Source organism: Tasmannia lanceolata, unplaced genomic scaffold (genome assembly GCF_043159265.1).
Source record: "Tasmannia lanceolata isolate RefF3 unplaced genomic scaffold, GAP_Taslan_0.1 ptg000044l, whole genome shotgun sequence".
Classification (NCBI taxonomy): domain Eukaryota; kingdom Viridiplantae; phylum Streptophyta; class Magnoliopsida; order Canellales; family Winteraceae; genus Tasmannia; species Tasmannia lanceolata.
The window spans coordinates 5,544,075-5,566,849 of NW_027518721.1; positions in this window are offsets into that span (position 1 = coordinate 5,544,075).

Genomic DNA, 22,775 nt, shown 5'->3' on the forward strand with positions numbered 1-22,775 from the left:
TGTGTTGTGGTGGGATGCAAATACGTGCACTCACAATCTCTATAAATATGTGGGCGTTTGATGGGAATAAGCACATACGTATAGATAAAGTTCCATCTAAAGAGGGGTCCCTAATCTGAGAGGAAAGAGTCCTGCGATTCCATCGATCGAGCCTAAGGCCTTCTCAAGGTTAGAAGATCTCTCTTCTCTTGTTTGTGTGCGCAGCGGAAATCGTGTTCGGGGTATGTCGAAGGAGTCATGATCTTTGATTCTAATCGTCATGGTCGGAGGTAAGTTCTGCATTAATTTGGTTCAAGTCTAATAGATGGTATCAGAGCCGACCTTCGGCTTGTGTCGATTGATCTAGGAAAGATCAATTCTCCTGTGTGGTGAAATTCAAACTCATTTTATTCATCTCCTTTCTAAATTAAATCAGAATCGATTTTTTAACAGTTTAGAAATCAGATGTTATAAAATTAATTTGAATATTAAAGATTATTAACCTGGGAAATTTGAGGCTAAGTCGCCATTAAAATTGGCAGAAATATCAAGTTTTAGTTTTTTGCTATTTTTAAAGATGGCGATCCGGAAGTCGGATCCGTGAACGGTCAGTATGGCTGTGTAGAGGGCGATCCCACGGTTCCAATGCCACCAACTATGGGTTGATCCGACGGTTGGATCAAAATTTATAAAGGGCCAAAGTTTTCCAAAAAACATAATCTCAAAGTGGGTTTTCAAACAAGAAGAAGAAGCCTGCTGACGCACTTCGTGAGGCCGCAAACGTCTAGGTGCGTTACTAACGCATATTTAACAAATTAAATATATAAATATATTTATGAGAAAAAGGATTGTACGCTCGAGTGTACCAACCTTATGGTACGCTCGAGTGCCCAACCACATGTGGGCCCACTTTTTTAGGATGATCCAAAGCATTCATGTGAAAGGCCGTTATATAGATGGGGTGTGTACCAAAAATCAGCTCCATCGGATCATCCTAACCCATCCATTTGTGGAGGTCAAAATGGACAGACACTGTTTGTCCACAAATCTGCCCATTTTTGCCCTCCACTTTGAAGGGGTTAGGATGATTCAATGGAGCTGATTTTTAGTACACACCCTATCTATGATAGGGTCTTGCAAATGAATGCTTTGGATCACCACAAAAAAATGTGGGACCCATGTGATTGGGCACTCAAGCGTTGGTATGATTGGGCACTCGAGCGTACCAGCGTTGGTACGCTCGAGCTTACAATCCTTTTCCTCTATATTTATATATATTTTATATTAAATTTGGTTTGGGCATTAATTCCGGCCTTTAAATAGGAGATTCGGGAAAAGTGGTGAACTGTAACCTACATTTTTTCGGCGTTCCGGACGTAACGGTACTAGTTTTAGAACAATCCGAGACCTGTAGGTTGCTTTACTGTGAATCTTCACTTTTCTTGGGCACTAGAGATTCCAACTTTTCTTGGGTTTAAGATCATAATCAGAAAAAGTTCTGAACTATTCCCTAAAGTTTTCTAGCGTTTCAGATGTAATGGTATAGTTTTCAGAACAATTCAAGGTCAGCAAGTTGTTGTTCTCTCTATTCCTACTTTAAAAGGGCTTCGAGTTTTGTCCCTAGGGTTTGGGAAACACTCCCAAATTTTGATAAAATGTTATCAGCACCCTAAGGTACTATGTGTATCAGTTTCAGAATGATTGGATTAATGGATCTCAGTTTTGAAGAGGTTTAAGCTGTTTGTGGTCAATTTTGCCTACAGCCTAAAGGCTCTTGAAAATTGATTTGAATTTTCCATTTAAGTAATCTGATCAATCCAAAAATTCTACATTAAAGTTACTAATTACTTAAAATTATACAATCTGAATTTAAAGTGTCTTTGCTTAAGTTTTAATTTATAAGCATATTTCTTTAAATTCAGTCGTGGTTATTGTATGCAATTCCTTTAGTTGTATTGGATGTTTGCAATTTTGTTAATCATACCCCATAAAGTAAAATGTTTTAATATGACATGAAGACCAGTCATACTACCAAAGATACCATTATAAAGAGGTATTCGATTAGCCTGGGAGGGCCACAACATCCTATGACTATGAGGATACCAGTGACAATTGGTGCGTTTATAGTGCCCATTGATACATAAAGTGTAACTTTTTAGTTACTTGCTCTAATGGTATCTTAGATTGCAACAAATTTATAATGCATAGTCGCTTGGCCCCCGGGAAGGCAGTTGTGTGTTGTGAATCGATTGGAATCGTGAGATTAATTGAGTTAGATGGAGGCTCTTATCCTAGGCCCATAGGTATGGAGAAGAGACCAAATTCTAATTTGATTAATCAGTGCGATTGCTAAGGGTAAATCTAATGCGTGTTGTAACTCGGCCCACAGGAGGGTGTGGGACCCAATCCCGTGAGAGGGGTGGGGTGTGAGCCTCCACGCTCTCTCTTGGTCTCTCGTACCCACGCGAATGGCGTGTGCTTTTTATTATTGATTTTAATTACCCAACCAAGCAGGCAGTAACCAAGCCATAGGGTGCAAACAAACGTGCAACCCAGTACTCATAAGGGCAGGGGTAAGCCGCCGAGCCTAGCAAGGTGTGATTTAATTCATCTTTTCCGTGAACTTGGGATCACTAAGGCAATCTGAATTTCACGCAAAAGAGAGTGACAGAGTCGCTAAGACCCATAATTGATCAGAAATCTATACTCGTTACCTGGTGACGAGAATGGAAGGTATGGGGAGTTACCACCACATGCACCATTCCTGCCCGATAATCGGTCTTCTATTTCAAAAGTTAACTCTTTTGAATTTCTTTTAAATGGCTCATTTAACTCTATATTAATGTGCGAACTACGTGACATACATCCTAAGATCTAATTTCAATGTATTTCCTAATGTGTATCTTGGTTTTCTTAATTTGTTTGAATTCAATCTAAGTGAATATTCTCTTAAAATGCTAATTTGAGGAAAATTTTACATATTTTAATTAAGAATTTATAAAAAAACTAATATACAAAACCCCACCATTTGTGTGTGGGGCCGACTCGGGCTTAGTATGCCATCAAGCATCCAAGCTGCCTACGTACCCAAGCCTCACTGGGATTAGAGTCGACGTAGTTCGGTGCACCTAAACTAATCTACTTATGCCTAACTCATCTAGGACACCGATCTAAACTGGATTGATTGTTTCAACAGTTTTAAGAGAAATTATTTAGTTCAAGTTGAAGATTTTATTATCCTAGGACTTAATCTAAGATGCTACATGGTCCTAGCTAAGTGCAAGACGTCCCTTTGACTAATGCAGGTTAACCTATATCCTAGGTAACTAGGCCCGTCTTATGGAAAAATTGGGTTACTAGTGTAACTAGATCTATGACACGATTGCTATCCATAACAAGCGGCAGTGATGAGGCTGGACTCCTAACTCTAGGACTCCCTAAAACCTAGGATATGACGTGACGTAATTGTTCCAAAGGGGGCCCTAAAGGTTCCTACGATAGGAGACCGCAATCCAACGGTTCCAAAGACATGGATCGAGTTAACTCAATTTATTGGACTTAATGATTTTCGATTTTTCAAAGTAATTTTTCGATTCCTAACATCTAAGGAATACCAAAGGCTCTATGGTTGGCAAATTTCAGCCTTGAGTTGCATCCATTGAAGGGCATCGTGCTCTCAATCCTTGTATAATTTAACACATAAATTATAGTATATTTTGCCTGGCATGATTTTTAGGATTTCCGTGGACAGTGGACCTCGGAGCCAACAACATACTATAATTTACATGCTCAAATTATGCAGGAACGATCACAATTAGTATACGATTATGAATGCGATCTCGCCAGTTAAACCGTCACAGCATAGTCAATTTACAAAGGGAATCTATAACCTCTAGAGTTTCTGTTTCAAACAATTTTAAGGTTAAATATATGATGAAAAATTAGGATTTTCTGAAAGTTTTCACTGACTTTTGTGTTGATTTACTATTAATTTGTGATTTATTAACATTAAGACCAGATTGCTAGGATTACACAGTAACCCTAAGAAATCGAAATCCAAATTCATTGTAACTTTTTCAGTAACAAGATATGAATGAGTTTAGACTACGGGAAGAGTTTTATGAATTTGGAATAAGGTTTGCTGTCAATATCCGAATTTTCAAAATTTAGGTCAGATTGCAAATTAACAAATCAACTCATAGCATACGAATCTTAAATCAAGTAAAACTATTACAGTAAAGAGAGAATCATGGTATTAGACTATTTTAAAAATTTCAAAGGTGTTTATTAAGATTTGATGCGAATTAAAATTCACACACAATTTGGATAAAATCAATGAATCAATTAAAAAGCAGATTAAATGGTATCCTAAAATCATGTACAAATTCCAGTAGATATAAAATAAGTTATATGATTTACTGTCAAAATTTCAAGACCTGATAATTAATTCTCCTCCATAAAATTGATTTTTGGATAAAAAGGGGATTTTGTTTCATAGGAATTAAAACCCGTTTTTTTAAAAGAAAATTGTGAAATCATATTAAACCTTTGTAAATATCTTAAATTTTTTTCACTAACCTTCTAATGGCCTAAACTACTGGTTTGTAGGAAACAAATAAAAAAACCTTTTTTTTTGGAAAAATCAGTTTCTTGAGAAATTCATTTTATTATTGAACATTAATCCTGGAGAGTTTCATCAATTTTTAAAACCTTTTGATATTTATTAAAAATGACCGAAATTTAAAATAATTTAAAACCGGATTAAAAAACTTCAGAAAAATCTGAACATTTTTTGAGTGGTTTGGAAAGAAGATTTCACAAATTTTGGATATGGTTTGATATACTTTTGGCTTCATTCATCAAGAAATAACCCCTTTCAAGGTTATTTTTTGAAAAATAAAATGAAAATTAAAACGGCCAAACCGCGATTGGCAATTAAGTTTCCAGTAGTATTTTATTTTATAGAAATCCTAAAAAATATCAGTTTTTAAAGAAACCCACGTTTTCAAACACTTGCTTTGATAATCCGATTTAAATCCATATTGAATAAAAAATAAAAGAAAATTATTATTAAATGGAGGAAAATTAATTTTTTGGTGAAATTTTGGATTTTGAAAATTTATAATCTATATTATAATATACTGGAATTTCAAGAAAAAATTCATTGATTTGATCTATCAAAAGTAAAACCCTAGCATGCTTTTCTACTTTTGATATTAAAAAGATAAAGATCCTACCGTTGATCGCGCTCCTTGTCTCTAGGGTGCGTCGATCCGAGATATACGCTTTGTCGCACCCTTTTATATGATGAAGAAGACCCAAAGAACACCCCAAAAATCCTTGATGTGTGATTTGTTGAAGAAGAAAAGGGAATTCAAGAATCCCTTTTGTGAAGAACCCTTGAGAGAGATGAACACTCTTCAAGAGAGAAGAGGTTTCTTTATCTTCTTTTTTTTCTTGGGAGGAGAGAGAAAAATGACGAATTTGGATTTTTTTTAATCTTTTCTAGGATTGGTTGCTTTGATTTTTATACAAAAAAGCTAATGTTAAGAGAGAAATAGTAATTTCCAATGTGAGAGCTCCATTTTTGGCTTGTTTCCAATTTTTCCCTCTTGCTTTCTTTCTTTCTTGTTTCCAAATTGGATTTGATTCTAATCTTAATTTCTTGTCAATCAAGACATACTATTCTCATTCCACATTGCTTCTTTGGAAGAAAACCTTTTTAAGCAATCATTCATCTTTTCCTTCTTTCCTTCTTTTCTTTTTTTATTCTTTTTATTTTTCTTTTAACAAATATGATGTCACCATTGTGACATCATCAAGGTTGGGTGCTCAACTCACGTGGGTCATCCATGTGGGGTGCCCACGATGGTGGTCGACCCATATGGGTGAACCCATATGAGCTCCATCTTTGCGGGCTAAAGCCCAATGGGCCATTTCACACGGGTTTCGAGTTTTTCCGTAAAAATTCAATAAAATCTTTCTAAATTCAACATTCTATATATGGACCCAACCCATTTGACATTTATGGTGCATCCCTCACATATGATCTGACCATCTTTTTGGAAAATAACTTTTCAGACCAAAATGCCCCTATTCGACTGTTAGACATCCAAATGCGACCAAAATACCCTCAGATTGGGTCACCCCTAAAGGGAAAAATTAAAAATGGAAAGTCTTTGTAGTCAAACTTTAAAAATAGAAACTTTTAAAATTGGGTCCTTTCGGTGAGCAATATTAAACCGGATCATTTGGTATCCCCTGAAAGTACCCAAGATGCCCTCAACACTTAGAATTTCCAAATTAAGCGAAACCCCTGAGAAATTCTAAATTTAGGAGGTTTTCCATAATTCAGAAGATCATTCATAATCTCTCAGACATCTTTCGGGGATCAAAAGAATTACATAGGAAAATGCCAAATTACCCCGAGGTGCTAGAATTTGGCGAGACTAGGGAAAACCTTGAGAAATTCCAAAAATAGCAGATTTTTGAAAATTTATGAACAGACTCAAGATTTCTTAAACACAACTTAGGGACCAAATGTGATATGTTGAAAATGTCTAAAATACCCCCGAAGTGCAAAATCTTAAGAGATCTAAATTTAGTAGGTTTCCCAAATCTTACGAAATTACTCCTAATCCATCAGCCGTACCCTCGAGATGGTTTTGGATATATGAGAAATGATTGAAATATCCATAAGATGATGAAAATGTGGAAGCCCCATGAGTTTCTAAAAATAGCAGATTTTTCAAAATTTGTAAAATCATTCAAGATTTATCAAATATAACTCGGGGGTCAAACGAGACACATCGGAAATGACCAAAATACCCCTGCAGTGTAAAAATGGGCAAAAATGAGGGAAACCCCAAAAATTCTAAAAATAACAGGTTTTTTTTTTCAGTTGGTTGGAAACTTGAATTTTCATCTTCTAGATACCATTGAAACACCTTAGAAACCTTTAGGATCGCGAATCAACTTCAGAATTCCTTCAACGAGGCAAAATCTACCCTAAATTGCACAGATGCTTAATCCTAGGTGGAATACGGACTCGAAACTTGACAAACTACCAAATCTTTTGCTTTTTAAAGTATAGCAAAATGGGGGTGTCTACAGAGGGTTACGCATTTACAACCGAAAATGTCAATATGGGTTGGCCTTCTGGTATTATGGCTTAATTGGAATTTAGCACGTAGTAAGCATGGTTTTGTTTTATATTTTGCAGCAAATCAGTCAGCTTTTATGAATTCTGAATCTACTAGGATCCCTTTCCTTACTGGGGATAATTTTTCTGAGTGGAAAGATAGAGTTATGCTCACTCTAGGCTGGATGGATCTTGATGTTGCTTTCAGAGTGGATGAACCACCCACTCCTACAGATGAGAGTACACAAGATGAGATGGACCATTATAAAGAGTGGGAGAGATCAAACCGCTTGAGCTTACTTCTTATTCAAAGTCACATTGCTTAAAGCATCAAGACATCTCTCCCCAAGACCACCAATGCTAAGGAGTTTCTGGAAGCTGTTCAAGAACAGTTTGTCACTTCAGATAAGGCATTGGAAGCTACTCTTATGAGCAAACTTATATCTTTGAAGCACACTGCGGATAAAGGAGTAAGCGAACACATCATGGAAATGAGCAATGTTGATGCGCAATTGCAGGCCTTGAAAGTTTAAATCTCCGAGTCGTTATTGGTATTCTTTATCCTCAACTCCCTCTCTGTTGAATATAGTCAATTTAAGATTGGCTACAACATTCATAAGGGCAATTGGTCTCTCAACAAACTTCTGACCATGTGCATACAGGAGGAAGGGAGGCTAAGACAAGAGAAGTTGGAAACATCTAATCTTGTCATTCGAGGAAAGAATAAAGGAAAGAAAGACAGGAGTGTTCCTATGAAGAAGAAAGCAAATAACTCGTCGGTTAACCAAACTGGCGCTAAGGAAGTTACGCATGTGAAATGCTTCTTCTGCAGAAAGAAGGGACACGTATAGAAAGACTGCATCAAGTACAAGAAATGGCTCGAAAAGAGATGTAATCTGATTTCTTTTGTATGTTATGAATCAAATATGGTTAATGTTCAAAATGACACGTGGTGGATTGACTCTGGTTCTTCAATCCATGTTGCCAACACCTTACAGGGAATGATCAGCCCGCGGACCCCAACGGACAGTGAACGCTTTATCTTCTTAGGAAATAAGATACGCTCATGGGTGGAGGCTGTGGGGACCTACCAACTTAGACTACCTTCTGGATATGTTTTTCTTTTAGAAAAGACCTTCTATATTCCATCTTTCTCTAGGAACGTTATTTCAATTTCTAAGCTTTTGGCTTTGGATATGAACCTCAGTTTTAGTTCTTCTTTATTTAATATTGTTAAAGATTCAGTTATTATTGGCAATGGTAGCTTGATTGATGGTTTATATCGTTTGAATTTGGATCATTTTCCTTATAATACTCTAGTTGTTCAAAAATGTGTTGGCATTAAACGTGGTCATGAGAGCGTGGATTCCTCTACGTTATGGCACAGGAGATTAGGTCACATCTCCATAGAGCGTGTTAAAAGGTTAATAAAAGATGGGGTCCTAGAGACTCTTGATTTTGCTAATTTTGGGACTTGTGTGGACTGCATAAAGGGAAAGCAGACAAACAAGTCCAAGGAGTGTGCCAGGAGGAGTTCAGAAAAGTTAGAGATCATACATACTGATATTTGTGGGCTGTTTCCAACTCCTTGTGTGAATGGTCAAAAATATTTCATCTCTTTTATCGACGATCATACGAGATATATGTATCTCCATCTTCTCTTTGAAAAGAGTGAGGCACTAAGTGACTTCAAGATTTACAAAGCAGAAGTAGAGAGACAATCTGGAAAGAAAATAAAGATCGTTAGATCAGATAGAGGAGGCGAATATTATGGTAGGTACACTGAAATGGGACAAAGGCCAGGTCTATTTGCAGAATTCCTAAAGGAAGAGGGCATTGTTGCTCAATATTCCATGCCAGGAACACCATAACAAAATGGTGTGACTGAAAAGAGGAATCACACGCTAATGGTTAGAAGTATGATTAGTCACTCGACCCTCTCATTGAATTTGTGGAGCGAAGACTTAAAGACAGCCGTGTATGTTTTAAATAGGGTTCCAAGTAAAGCAGTTCCTAAAACTCCATTCGAGTTGTCGAAAGGTTGGAAACCCAGTTTAAAACACTTAAGGATATGGGGCTGTCTAGTAGAGGTTAAAGTGTTAAATCCATATGAGAGGAAATTGGACCTAAAGACTGTTAGTGGCTATTTTATTGGCTAAGCTAAAAGGTCTAAATGTTATAAGTTTTACTATCCTAATCATACAACTAAATTTGTTGAAGGGAGGAATGCTGTCTTTCTTGAGGACAGTGACAACAGTGGGAGTGAACCATCTCGAGACTTAGTTTTCGAGGAAGTGAGAATTCCAGTTTCTATTTTTGCACCGCAGGAACAATTGGTCGGAATTCATGACCCTCCACTGGATGTGGTTATAGAGGATGGACAAATAGATGGTTTGCCACCCCAAGAGGATGTTGTCATTGAAAATGCCAATCAGAATCCACAAGAAGTGGAGGATAGAGTGGCACCAAGAAGATCTTCAAGAATAAGGAGACAGGCTATCTCTTCAGATTATATTGTATATCTGCAAGAGGTTGACCAAGAATGTGCGAATGATGGAGACCCTTTGACGTTTTCACAAGCTATAAGTGGTGAGGATTCTAATTTATGGCATGAGGCTATGAAGGATGAATTAGAGTCTATGGCTAATAACCAAGTCTGGGATCTTGTCGAATTGCCTAAAGGGGCTAAAACCATTGACTGTAAGTGGGTCTATAAAACTAAAAGAGTCTCTGCTGGCAATATCAAAAGATTTAAAGCAAGACTTGTAGCTAAATGATTCACTCAAAAGGAGAGCATAGATTATCATGAGACCTTTTCGCCAGTTTCGAAAAAGGACTCATTAAGGATTATAATGGCCCTTGTAGCTCATTTTGATTCAGAGTTATATCAAATGGATGTGAAAACGGCTTTCCTCAATGTTAGTTTGGAGGAAGAGGTATACATGAATTAACCTGGAGGGTTTTCATCGGAAAATGATAGTCATAAAGTTTGCAAACTAAAGAGATCTATATATGAACTAAAGCAGGCCTCCTGTCAGTCGTACCTCAAGTTTCATGACGTGATATCCTCTTTTGGATTCATTGAAAACATTGGGGACCAATGCATATATCTTAAAGTCAGTGGGAGTAAATTTATCTTTTTAGTTGTATATGTAGATGATAATTTGTTGGCTACTAATAATTTGGGAATGCTAAATGAGGTGAAACAGTTCCTAACTCAAAACTTTGATATGAAGGATATGGGTGGAGCCTCATATGTCATTGGCATTGAGATTCACAAAAATAGATCTCAAGGTATCTTGGGACTATCTCAGAAGGCCTACATTAACAAAGTTTTGAAAAAGTTTAGGATGCAGAACTGTTCACCAAGTGTAGCACATATCCTTAAAAGTGATAAACTCAGTGAAGAACAATCCCCTAAAAATTATTTGGAAAGAGAAAAGATAAAGAATATTCCCTATGCTTCGGCGGTTGGCAGTTTGATGTATGCACAGTTCTGTACTAGACCAGACATCGCATATACTATTGGGATGTTAGGAAGATACCAAAGTAATGTAGGAATGGATCTTTGGATAGGTGCAAAGAAAGTTTTACGGTACCTTCAAGGTATGAAGGATTACATGCTTACATACAGACGATCGGATCGCTTGGAAGTGATCTGATATTCGGATTCAGATTTTGCCGGGTGCCTTGATACTAGGAAGTCGACATCGGGGTATGTCTTCCTACTTGCTGGAGGTGCCATTTCGTGGAAAAGCGTAAAGCAAAGGTTAACAGCTTCTTCCACTATGGAGGCAGAGTTCATTGCGTGCTATGAGGCGACAATGCAGGCATTATGGTTGCGGAATCTTATCACAGGGCTTAGGATAATGGATTCCATATCTAAGCCATTAGTTATTTACTGTGATAATTCTGCTGTTGTGTTTTTCTCTAACAACAACAAGAGTGGTAGTCGAAATAAGCACATCGACATAGAGTACCTTATGGTTAGAGAAAATTTTGTGAATCATCGAGTGGCTATTAAGCACATTTGTATCTTGTAAATGTTAGCAGATCCCATGACTAAGGGGCTTCCACCCAAGTTGTTTAAAAAACATGTGGAGTGTATGGGTCTTACTGTATTTGGTGCGTAGTTACGTTTGTTACAGACCTACCTCCGATTGAATGACCATAACTCACTCAATTCAATTCGGAATTCATTAAAATTTGTTCCATTTCGAAGGAGTCGAAGTGTAGTTTAAAATGGAAGAAACGGAGATGAAAAAAGCCAGATATTTTTAGAGTTACGTTGGAAATAGTTAGACTCGCACTTTGGTCTAGCAGATTACAGACCTACCTCCGATTGAATGACTAAAACTCACTCTATTCAACTCGGAATTCAATGAAATTCATGCCATTTTGAAGATGTCGAAGTGTAGTTTAAAACAAAAGAAACGGAGATGAAAAACTCCAAGTATTTTAAGAGTTATGATGAAAATAGTTATACTCGCGCTTTGGACTAGCAGTTTACAGACCTACCTCCAATTGAACGACCTAACTCACTCAATTCAACTCGTAATTCATTGAAATTTGTTCCACACCTTTTTTACGGATGTCTTCATTTTTAATTCTATTTAACCTTAGTTACGTCCCTCTTTCTGTTAAAACAATGTTTCACGTGGTAACAAGACGTTTTCTCGTCCAAAAAAAGTTATCATTCGAAATTAACATTGAGGAACAGAGAGAAAGCCAACTTCCCGCTTTTAAGTACAGTTGTTAAGTACTACTTTGCCGATAAAAAAATTGTTCACATCCAAATAACAACCTTTGATGTCCTAAATAATTTCCCTTTTAAAAAGATTTTTTGTTGTTCAAAGTATTAAATTATTCATAAGCAACGTACAACCGCAGGAAAGGTCTGCTTTTTCACTCTTAAACTTCTCCTTTATGTTCAAGAAAAGAATTGATAAGTACATTTGCTTTGAATTATTTTGGAACTGATATCTATACACACACGTACAAGACCATCTTCAATTCCTTTCATCAACTCTTCAATTTCATTTATTAATTCTTCATCTTATTTTTGAAGTCCAACAACAATTTGTTTCTGTCCTCCCCTGAAAAAACTGGTGAATATGAAAATTAGGATTTTTCTATTTTATTTTATATGGATTTGGAGGAAAAGAGATTCAATTTATGCAAGAAATATGCAATGGGAAAACGAGCTGTTCGATCAATGTTTCCAAAGGCATTTCAAGGACGAGCAAGTGCAACAACATCCAATAATATTTTAGTCCCAAGCTAGGCTGTCTGTTAGGAAGCATTTCCCTCGTCTTTTTGTTGTTTTTAGGGTACATCTGGATGCACCAAAATGTGAAGAAGTAAAAGTAAAACTATACTTATTCTATTTCCTAGCTTTATTTGATTGCCATTTACTATTCACCTGTCAGAAATGGTCTTATATAAATTTTCCAAGTTGAAGCAGTTTTGCACTCTTTAACTTTTCTCTCAAATCAGGAGGAAAGGGAAAATAAAGAAATGAGAATCTTTATTTTTTGGGAAATGATATCCCCCCCTCTAAACGAACAAAAATTGCCTCAGGGCGGGGTCTGAGGAACTTTCCTCAGACCCCCTATAATAGCAAAGAGTGTGGGGATGTTGAAATATCAATTACATGCTTACTTTTTCTTTTCAGAAGTAATTGATATTTCCACTCCCCTTGATATTAGACTATTAGCAAGGGGTCTGAGGAAAGTCCTCAGACCCCGACCTGAGCCAAGTTTCGTTCCCTCTAAATGGAAAAAATCCCCCTTTTTAACAGTTTCTATGAGAATGGTTCACTGTAACATTTTTCTTTGCAGTTAAAACTTAATGGAGAACGTTAAAGGGGGGATTTTTTTCCGTCAGAGGCCGGGGGGCTGGGAATATCATTTTCCCATTCCCCCCCCTACCATTTCTCAATTTAAGAGCATCCGTGTGAACCCACACTCAAGAAATGATAGTTCCACCGGGGGATCATATATGGGTGTACAAAAAACCGTCAGGGAATACATATACCAATAAATGCACATTTTCACGCTCTTTTGTTTGGCGCTTGACCACAACAAAAAATAAAATAGAGCACTAGTTAACAAAACCCTTTTGGAAAACACTTTGAAAAATGGGATTCCAAATTGCCATATGGGGACAAAAAATAGGTGAAATAGTGAAATGGGGACACCACTTTTAAAACTTGTGAAATGGACCCATTTCACTTTTCTTGACATTTCACTTTACCTAAATACCCCTCCATCCAAAAAATACACGTTAACCAAGAAAACCTTTCTCTTCCTTTTTCCACCCACCATGTTTACCTCCCCTCTCACTTCACCAATCCCCATTAACGCCTGAAACAAAATGAATGGAGAGAAAGGTTAGTTTTTTTGTCCTGTTAGGGTTTGTGCTTTTCATATTTGTTTCTGGTCATTAATGTATTTGATAACCCTTTCTTTATATGATGTATAAGGGTTATTAGTGTTTGATAGAGTTGCTACCATTGACTTGAACCCTTGCTAAGCACTTCATAACAAGCATGTAGATGAACAGTGGTTTATGACCGTGGCAATCCCTTATTTGTACGTGATAAGGGTTATGTAAGGGAAAATCCAAAAAAATAATCCCTTATTTGTTGGCCTTGATAATCCCTTAGAAAACCCCCATTTAGGTATTATTAGACTTGAGAACCCATTCTGTCCAATTGAAAACACCCTACATAAGCCCCATTTAGCCACAACTTTATAGCCCCTTTTAGAGACTCGAAGTTCATGTTAGAGAGAGTTTAGAAGTCCTGTGTAAAATTGTAGAAAAATGCTCGAATCAATGGTTTCTATTCTTTTACACAACGATGGGCATTTGAAGGATGAGGTTTCTTGGGAATATGTCGGGGGGAGGAAGACATTGTTATCGGTTAGTGTAGACACCCCATTTTGACCGACCCCCTTTCTTTTCCCATAGATGAATAAATTCCCGAAGTTGAAAAATGCCCATTTACAAGTTATTGCTAAAAGCCTTTCTGAAACGCGAGTGACCCCTGAGCTCGGCAAATTGGCCCAAGTCGTACCCCAACCCATGGTCTTGGGTTTAATCCGAGCTTAATATAAAGAAATGTAGAGTGGGGTGGATCAGATGCGTAGGAGTGCCTTGCAAGTGAATTAAAGAAGAGAAAGTGTACCCTGTTTTCTACTTGGCCCCCCTGCAGAGTTGAAAAGAGCATTCATTATACACTAGAAGGGGTTGTTAAGAGTAAGAGAGTAGGTATAAAATACACTAGAAAGGGAGTGCCCTTACCAGAATTTTTTCATGTATATTTAACTAAGAAAGAATGGAGTGTGAAATATCAAGGTAAGAATGTGCCCATACCAGTCCCCATTTGTGCACAAGAATAATAAAAAAAAAATGAGAGCATTTACCTCCCCATCATTCTTACCCAGACCACCTTCCCGTGTCTAAAAGAGTAGTCACAAATACACTAAAAGGGGAGTGTCCCTGGGAAGAAAGGGGTCAAATATATCATTTCTCATCTTTGTTTCTTCCTCCTTTCTTCACTCGAGCCACCCCCTTTTGCTGTGAAAAAAGTACTAAAAATACACTTAGATGAGGCTGCCCATGGGAGAAAAGGAGGCTAAATATACCATTTCCCCTTGCATAAAACCCACGAACTAGGGTTCCCAAAGGGAGGAAGAGGTTTCGGTTTTTCTTCTCCCAACAGGAGAGCCCCATTTGCGGCTCCCAGCAGGGAAGAGTAGGAAGAGAGGGAGTTGCAGGGGAGAGGGCGAATCGAGATAGAGAAGGAAGAGAGGAAAGCCCGGCCACCATCACCCCTACCACATCCACCATCCTCTCTATGACCGCCGACCATTGAACCCAAACCCACTTCACTTTACTCCCACTTAGAGCCCCGACCCAAAACCCATTCCATTCTCTCCGGCCACAACCCACCGGAATCCGGTAACCCCATTTGCCTCCACCTCCATCTTCCATTTCCCATCTCCATAGATTCCGGCAATTTCGCCGGAATCCGACCGAACCCCTCTTTGCAATTTGCAACCTCCTATACCACCATCTCCTTCTACCCACCATTGAAGCCACCATTTCTGCCCAAGCCATCCACCACCTCCTCAAACCTCATCTTATTAGAACCCAAAACCCCTTTGTTTTCCCCATTTTCTCCATTTTCAGAACTAGAAAATGAGCTTGGGTTCGCTCTCGATCTTTTAAACCTTAACCCCTTTGATCTATCTCTACAGTGCGTCTTTCCTCCTCCTCATCCTTCGCATTTCGAAGTATTAGAGAGCGCCATAGATCTGATCCAGATCAAGAAGATCTAGGATCGTACGGAAGCAGATTTTTACCTTCGAAATCTCTCGAGTTAGGGTTTGATCGGGTGTTGATCCCGAAAATCAACGGCCAAGATCGGAGGTATTCTTTGCAGGCCGAGGTTAAAGGAGCTGAGAAGGACGGGATTGATCGGAAGTACAAATGGACGGCTGAGATTAAAGGGAAAGGAAAGAACGCTCCGATCTCGCGCGCGTATATGTTGAAGGCGTCGTCGGCTCCGGCCGGCGGGAAGCCGGAAAAGGCGAAGGAGTCGAAGGGGAAGTGTTCTGATGCCACAACTTTGGTTGAGAAGGGTTCAGGGACTACACGTGTGGTGGAGATTGAAGATACGGATCCAGCAGGTCTTGCTGTAAAACAGGTGTTTGCCAGGAAGAGGGCTACGGCTGTTAGGACTATCAAGGGTAAGAGCAAGGAATTATCACCGCAAGATACAGCAATGATAATTCAGGTGAGCTTCAGAGCTCATCTGGTCCATCTATCTCAGACACTCCGGGGTCTACGAGATCTGGCCGTGGCCAAAGTCAAGTTGAAGGAGCTGAGGGCCCTGTTCACAAATTTCTCTTATCGGAGGCGCATTGCATGTGATGCCGAAGAATGCCAGAGATTCTCTGAGAAAATCATTGTTTTGCTTCTCACTGTAGATGCAATTGAGGACCTCACAATTCGATCCTCAACCTCCACAAAATTTCTGCCCTCCCCGCACGATTCAACAAAAAAAGAAAAAAAGAAAAAAAAAAGAAAAAAAAGAAGGAATTCAGCTGAGGATTTGATGACCATCAGCCACGTTGGATCAAGGAAGAGAGCGAGGAGAGTAAACTGACATAAGGTATCCATCTTATCTTTTCACTCATTCTTGATGTATTTACTCTTCGATTTGCCCCTAAATTTCATTTTGGTGAATGTTATGTGGGTTCTCAATGTGTTTTTGAATGAGTGTTAATGCCTTGATTTACTCACTATTTGATTATTCTCTTGGTATTCCAATCTGATGAATGACATAGATGAAGTCTTTGTTCCCCCCTATGGTTTGATCCTCCATTCCGTTGTAGTTTAGCAACATTCACTTGCTTTATAGACCCACCCATTGTCTCAGTAGATCCTTGATTTCACCCTCACATTTTACTCTGAAGCTTGGGATGTTTGTATGGTTTCTATGATTTTAGTCTTCGTGTGTGATTCCTATAGGACTTTTAGGATCTTCTCTGTCCCTCAAGATTCATTGTAGCCTTCGAGATTACCTCCAGAGTGTCTTCAAGATCTTCCTCTCGTGTTTGTGGTTTATCTCTTGTCTCCTTCGGCATATTAGGATTGTTTATAGGGTTAGGGATTCTTTCTTCTCTAGGATTATCACTTTCTACAGGGTTTGGGGTTTATTCCTCTCTTCTCTTTCAGAGTTATTCTTCGCGCGTTCCTCGGGATCCTTTTCGAGTTCTAGGATTCTATCGATTTAGTAGTTCTTTTTATAGGGTTTTGTCTGTTCCTTTTGTTTAGAAGTCGACCTTTAGGGTTAGAAGCTTTTCATCTCTCGTTTATTTAGTAGATATCGTCTCCTTTGGAGATTGATTTTGGCTCGTTAGTTTTGTTTTCGTCTCTTCGAGATTGTTCTTTTCTTTAGTATTTTAGTCGCCCCCTATTTTGATTTCTTTCCCCTTAGGCTTTAGGGATCCCGTTTCCCTCTAAATTACTCTACCGCGATATGGTGGGTAAGGAGGCTCTTTTATCGGACCCCCTTTAGCTGAAGGGTGTTAACACTTCTTTTAATCACCAAAAATTTTAAAACATCAAAAACATCTGAAAACATAAAAAACCTTTAAAAAAATCTAAAGTGTTGAGTTTATAGCATATTAGGAAAGTTCGTTTCGAACTACGTTGGCTTGATCCTCTTCCACGAGGTACGTAGTGCAGCTTGGGATTCTTATCCCAGGTCCAGCCAAACCTTTGTAAATAAATCTTTTAACCCTTTTAAAAAAAATATAAATCTTCCAAAATATTATTTTTCGAAAATATCTTCCTCTAGAGTTAGGACTTTGTCCTAGATAGAGAGTTTTAGAGTTAGGAGTTTGTCTTGTGTTGTGTGATTTGTTTGTGTTTGTGTTAGAGTTAGGGGTTTGTTACGCCTCCGTCCGGTCAGTTGGCGATTCACATTGCCGACTGATGACTAGGTCTAAGATGCGTTAGTGATCCCATTGTTTTCCTTAGGAAATACAGCCTAGTTACACATAGGTTGTAGGAACCACCTGCATTAGCTTAGGGCTAACCTGCATTTAGTTAGGGCATATAGGGTGTCCTAAAATCTACAATTCACTGGAATTTAAATAATCGTTCAAGAAGCTTTAATAATTAGTCCGGTCTTTTAGATCGAGTCTAAGATAGAGGTCTAGGTATCTTAGGCATCATAGTTTAGAATAGGTGCGAAGAACTACGTTGCCTTGATTCTCGTGGAGGCGGGGATACGTAGGCTTCTTTGGATGAACATCAGACCATCTGAGGACTCGGGCTAATCATTTAGAGTCTTAGGATTTGTTGTGTAATCATTGTATTTCTTTTGATGTGTTTTCTTACTTTCTTGTACTGATTCTTTACCTTTAGGTATAGCTTGCATGTGTTTGCACATCAGAACTTAGACACCCTTTAGGCAACACATAACCTAGCTATGCTTAGGCAACACATCTTTCATTTTATTTTATGGGTGCTTATTATCTTTATCCTTAGGAAATGCATCTTTAGGTAGACGACTTCCGAGGATTGTTCCCATTTCACATGATTTTTGCCCAAAACTCTTCGAGGTTAATAATAAATGGCATAAGAGACCAAGTGTTCGCACTCGGGCGAATTGGGGGCGCTCTTCGGACCTTCTCCATTCGTCATCAGGCACGGACCTTTTGTATCTTTGGTTATCCATTGCAAACACATCATTTGTTTTGGTTCCATGGCGCATCCATGGATGGCGACTCTGAGTTATTTCTAGATATATCTTGGTTTCGAGCCCTGGCTCCGGATCAGGATGTATCTCTTTCCTTTTATATCGCCACTCATGCTATGCTGTGAGGGTGGCATCCGTTTCGAGAGTTCCTTGGTAGAGCTCTCCTTCACGTTGTGGAGATCCAGAGGAGGGTGTTAGGGACCCGTTCCCTCACCGTCCTCGGATCGGGGTCCACAGGCTGGCGACTCTACTGGGGAGTTCTTGAAACATTGCCTAACTCTGTTAAAATGCCATTTTTTACTATCTTTGGAGGAATTTGGGTTAAAATCATTTTAAATGGGAATCTTTTCGCTTAGAATCCAGGGGCACCAGACAGGTGCGTAATTAAAACAAGGGATTCACACACTGCACATCATACATTGTCATATTCTTTATTTCTTTCATTATTTTCATTATTGGCCCCAGGGAATAGATATGACGCGTACCAGATGGGCAATTATGGCCTTGAGGGAACCGTTGTATCTATTTCCGAGCTATGCGCCGGAGCTGCAGCCGTAGACACTGGGTGTGCTGGTGTTCTACAGTAGCCGATGAGCGATGAACATACTCTGTATAATGCTGGGTGTGCTGGCGTTATACATCAAGGGTATGGTCATAAGCATAGTACCCTGCAGAAATGCCTGGGCCCTACTTTTATTTCATCATATCATGTATGTATATATATATTAGTTGCTCCCTTTAGAACCAAAATTAGGGAACCCTTGCTAGGACACTATATATATGTACTCATATAGGACGAACATGTGCGACCAGCATATGTGAGCCTAGGATAGAAGTCAGCCTACCCATGTAGTTTAGAAGGGTAAGTCACACCGTTATTACCCGTCGCGTTATCTAGTACACTCAGACACTTTCGAGTCGAGATTTTCTTGGCTCCGCTAGATCAGGTTAGGGCTGGTGCCCCTGGTTAGGGTGTATATATATATGTATATATATGTGTGTATAGTGTATTATTCTTAGATTAGGGCTTATCCTTTCGAATAAGGTTTCTCTATCTATTTCAGTCATACCATTCTTTCAGACCCGGTCGATGACTCTTGCTCTTGCTTGGTCATCATCCAGATCGCGGTCTACCCTGTCATCTTTATCATATGATTATTCCTATATCTCGGATTTATATCTGTTTTTGTCGGTTGAGATCGGGGCCTACTTTCTACTGAGATTTTCTGACCTATTATCATTGATTAGAGTTTGTTCACTATTTCAGTTTTGGATCAGGCCAATGATTCTTGTTCACCACCTTTTATAGCCTGGGTTCATTTCTTGATTCTTTGTTATCCGTTCTTCTTGCTAGCTGTTAGACCAGGGCCTGTCTATCAATGAAGTTTTCTGGTCTATCCATTAGCCACATTGTTTCATTCCCCAGCCTTCGGACCTGGTCAGTAATTTTCCTCTATCATTATTCTGACTATGGTCTGCCTTTTGTCTCTCGAGTGTATAGTTGTGTTGTTCATTTGTACATAACTTATTTGCTGAGTCGATTTCTAGTTACCTTCTTGTACCTACACCATTTGTTGAGTTGATTGTCTAGATTAGGACCCATTTTCGGTGGGTATTCCTGGTCTAATTCTTCCTATCTACATTCTCTTGATTTGGTTGGTGGCATTTCCCTTGCCATTGTTGAAACCATAATCTGTCATCTCGTCGTCATTCATGGCCAGTCCTTCATGTGATTACATCTCCGTGGTGACCATATTCTGCTTGCTGATCATGTGCTTATCTTGCCATCATTATTTGAGTGCAAGTATCCTTGCTGAGAGTCCTACATTACTAAGTTTCTATTCATTTACCCTTATGTGGAGTTGTGGGGATCACCTTATATAGCCGTCATGCTGCCGGATTTTATATAAACACCTTTTGTGTGATTGCTATCTTTTCAGAGTTATGGATAAGCGATGAGTTTACTCTACCACGATCCTTTTAGGGCCGTCATGCTGTCGGATTTTACTCAACTCATTTTCAGTGTGATCGCTATCCTTTTGGGTTATTGATAAGTCATGTGCTTACCCTACCATGATCCCTCTTACAATGGTTATGATGCTGGTTCCTACCCAATGCAGAGATGCGTTTGTATTATCTCTTGTTTCAACTTGTGTATATCATTTTCATGAGATTGCCTCATACTAAAATCAGTTTTTGTCAATTCCATGACAGGAGTCAAACCTAATTGACCTCACCCATTTGTTGAACCAGTGGCCTTTCATTTCACCTAATCAAGTCAACAGGACTTATATCAGGGTTGAACCCCAAGTCATTGACATCATGGAAGAAGGTGTACTACTCATATATTTTCAGTGCCAGTTCATCATTATCGAAAAAATGTCCTGTGTTGTTAAGGTTTGTCTTTCACTGAGTTTGTACCAACTTTCTTCTCTCAGAGTTGGTAAGTCTTACTATGTTAATGTCAAAAAAAAAGGGGATGTGTGTCATGTTTGTCAGTCGTGTTCATTCAGAGTCTATATTTTACGTCATTTGTCAAGTTCAATGTAGAGCCCAGGTGCGTCAAAAAAAGAAGAAGAGAGTTACTGATGTACTTAAGAGTCTTCGATTCAATAAAGTTATTGGTTTCGAATCTTTGATGTTTTATGATTCACTCTTTAGATCTAATGTTTAAATAACTAAAGACGCCCTCTTGGATGAGATTGCAAACGAAATTCCCCTCGAGATCTGAAAAGGTCAAACGAGAGGAAGAGCGTCTAGCATAGCCACTTGAAGAAGAAATCGAAGCTATCAATAGTGGTATCGAAATCTGAAACTTGGGAAAGATGGATTGGCAAAACTTTATCTCTCGAGGAGCGTGAAGAATTGATAAACCTATTTAGAGGGGTTCAAGGAAGTCTTGTTTGATCCTACAAGGATAAACCAGGTGAATGCTCTGGTATGATGCAAGACAGGGCTCCACCATCTTTAGACATCAAGCTAAAAGTGAAAATTTTAGAGAGTGAAGCATCAGACATCCAGTGGAGCTGATAAGAAGATATTGAGAGAAGACTTTCAGAAAATGGAGTCACAGATTTGAGCCCTAAAGAAAAGAAACACTTGGGCTACGTGTATTCAGTGAGATTATGAGTCGCAACATCTCAAGCGTATGGATATTTCTAATATAAAAAAAAAGGGTGTGAAAAAAAAAGAAAAAAGAAAAAAGAGAGAAGTGAATGAGTCTCTAAGACAACTCCTTAGAAATATCAAGGGCCTAGATGATGGAGTCAGTGAGATAAATTGAATATGATAATTGTCTTCAACATTTGGAGACTCATGAGGGTTGTGGAATCTTAGACATGGATTCGAGATTTTCAAGACAAGAGATGGGCACCGTGGTTGAAGTCTTGCCTGAAAAACCGCCAGACTCTTCGAAAAAATTTTCATAGTCTTTGAACCTTAGCATGTAAGAGCTTGCAAGTTAAAACACCAGGAGGCCATCCTTGGGCGTTTGAACCTTTATTAGCCAAAATCCTAAATCCATTTGTGAACCCTTTGGGCCAAAAGTCAAATCAAACCCTTTCTTTCTAGCCACAATATAAACCAGGGGCATTTTTTTTTAAGAAGTTTGAACTACGTTATGACCTGATCCCCACCTCTTCAGGGGTACATAGGCGTCTGATTAATTCAGATTCGGTCAACCTAGGGGATAAAAGCTAAATCATTCCCCTTTCAAAAGTTTGAAGCTTAAAGCTAAACCATCCTTTGTTAAACCCCAAATGAACTACGAGAATCTGATCCTCCATTTTTGGGGTACGTAGGAAGTCTGACAAGATCAGATTCGATCCAAATCGTTTGAACTTTTGATATATAACCTTTTTGAACCCGAGCCCACCTAGAAAGTCCTTCTGGTGAAACAAGCAAATGTTCAATGCAATTGAAAACAAAAATAGAAAGAAAAGAAAAGAACAAGAGTCTGAAGACCCACTAGGTTGAAAACCCGAAAGGGCGGCCTAGAGAAAGGTGAAAGTTGTTTTCTTGCTAAGTCAATAACCAAAGGGAATGGCTTATGCAAAGTAAGGGTAGCGGTCTGCTGGATTGAAAATTTGAAGAGGCAATCTAGTCAGAGACAAAGAATTCCCATGAAGAGAGAATTGATGAGATACCGAAGAAGTTCTTCAGTTATGCAGAATTTTCAAAGTTTGAATTGTGACTTCTTTTGAAGAGAGAAATCAAGGAAACGGAGAAGCATTCTCAAACAGGGGCAGGACCTCAGAATCCGAGTAGTGTCCGCAAGACTTGCTTTGATACTTTTCTAAACTAGGGGCATTAAGGCTGAACAATCCGAAGGGGGTAATAACCATGACAGAAATCCCGATGGAGGAAATTAGAGCCTCT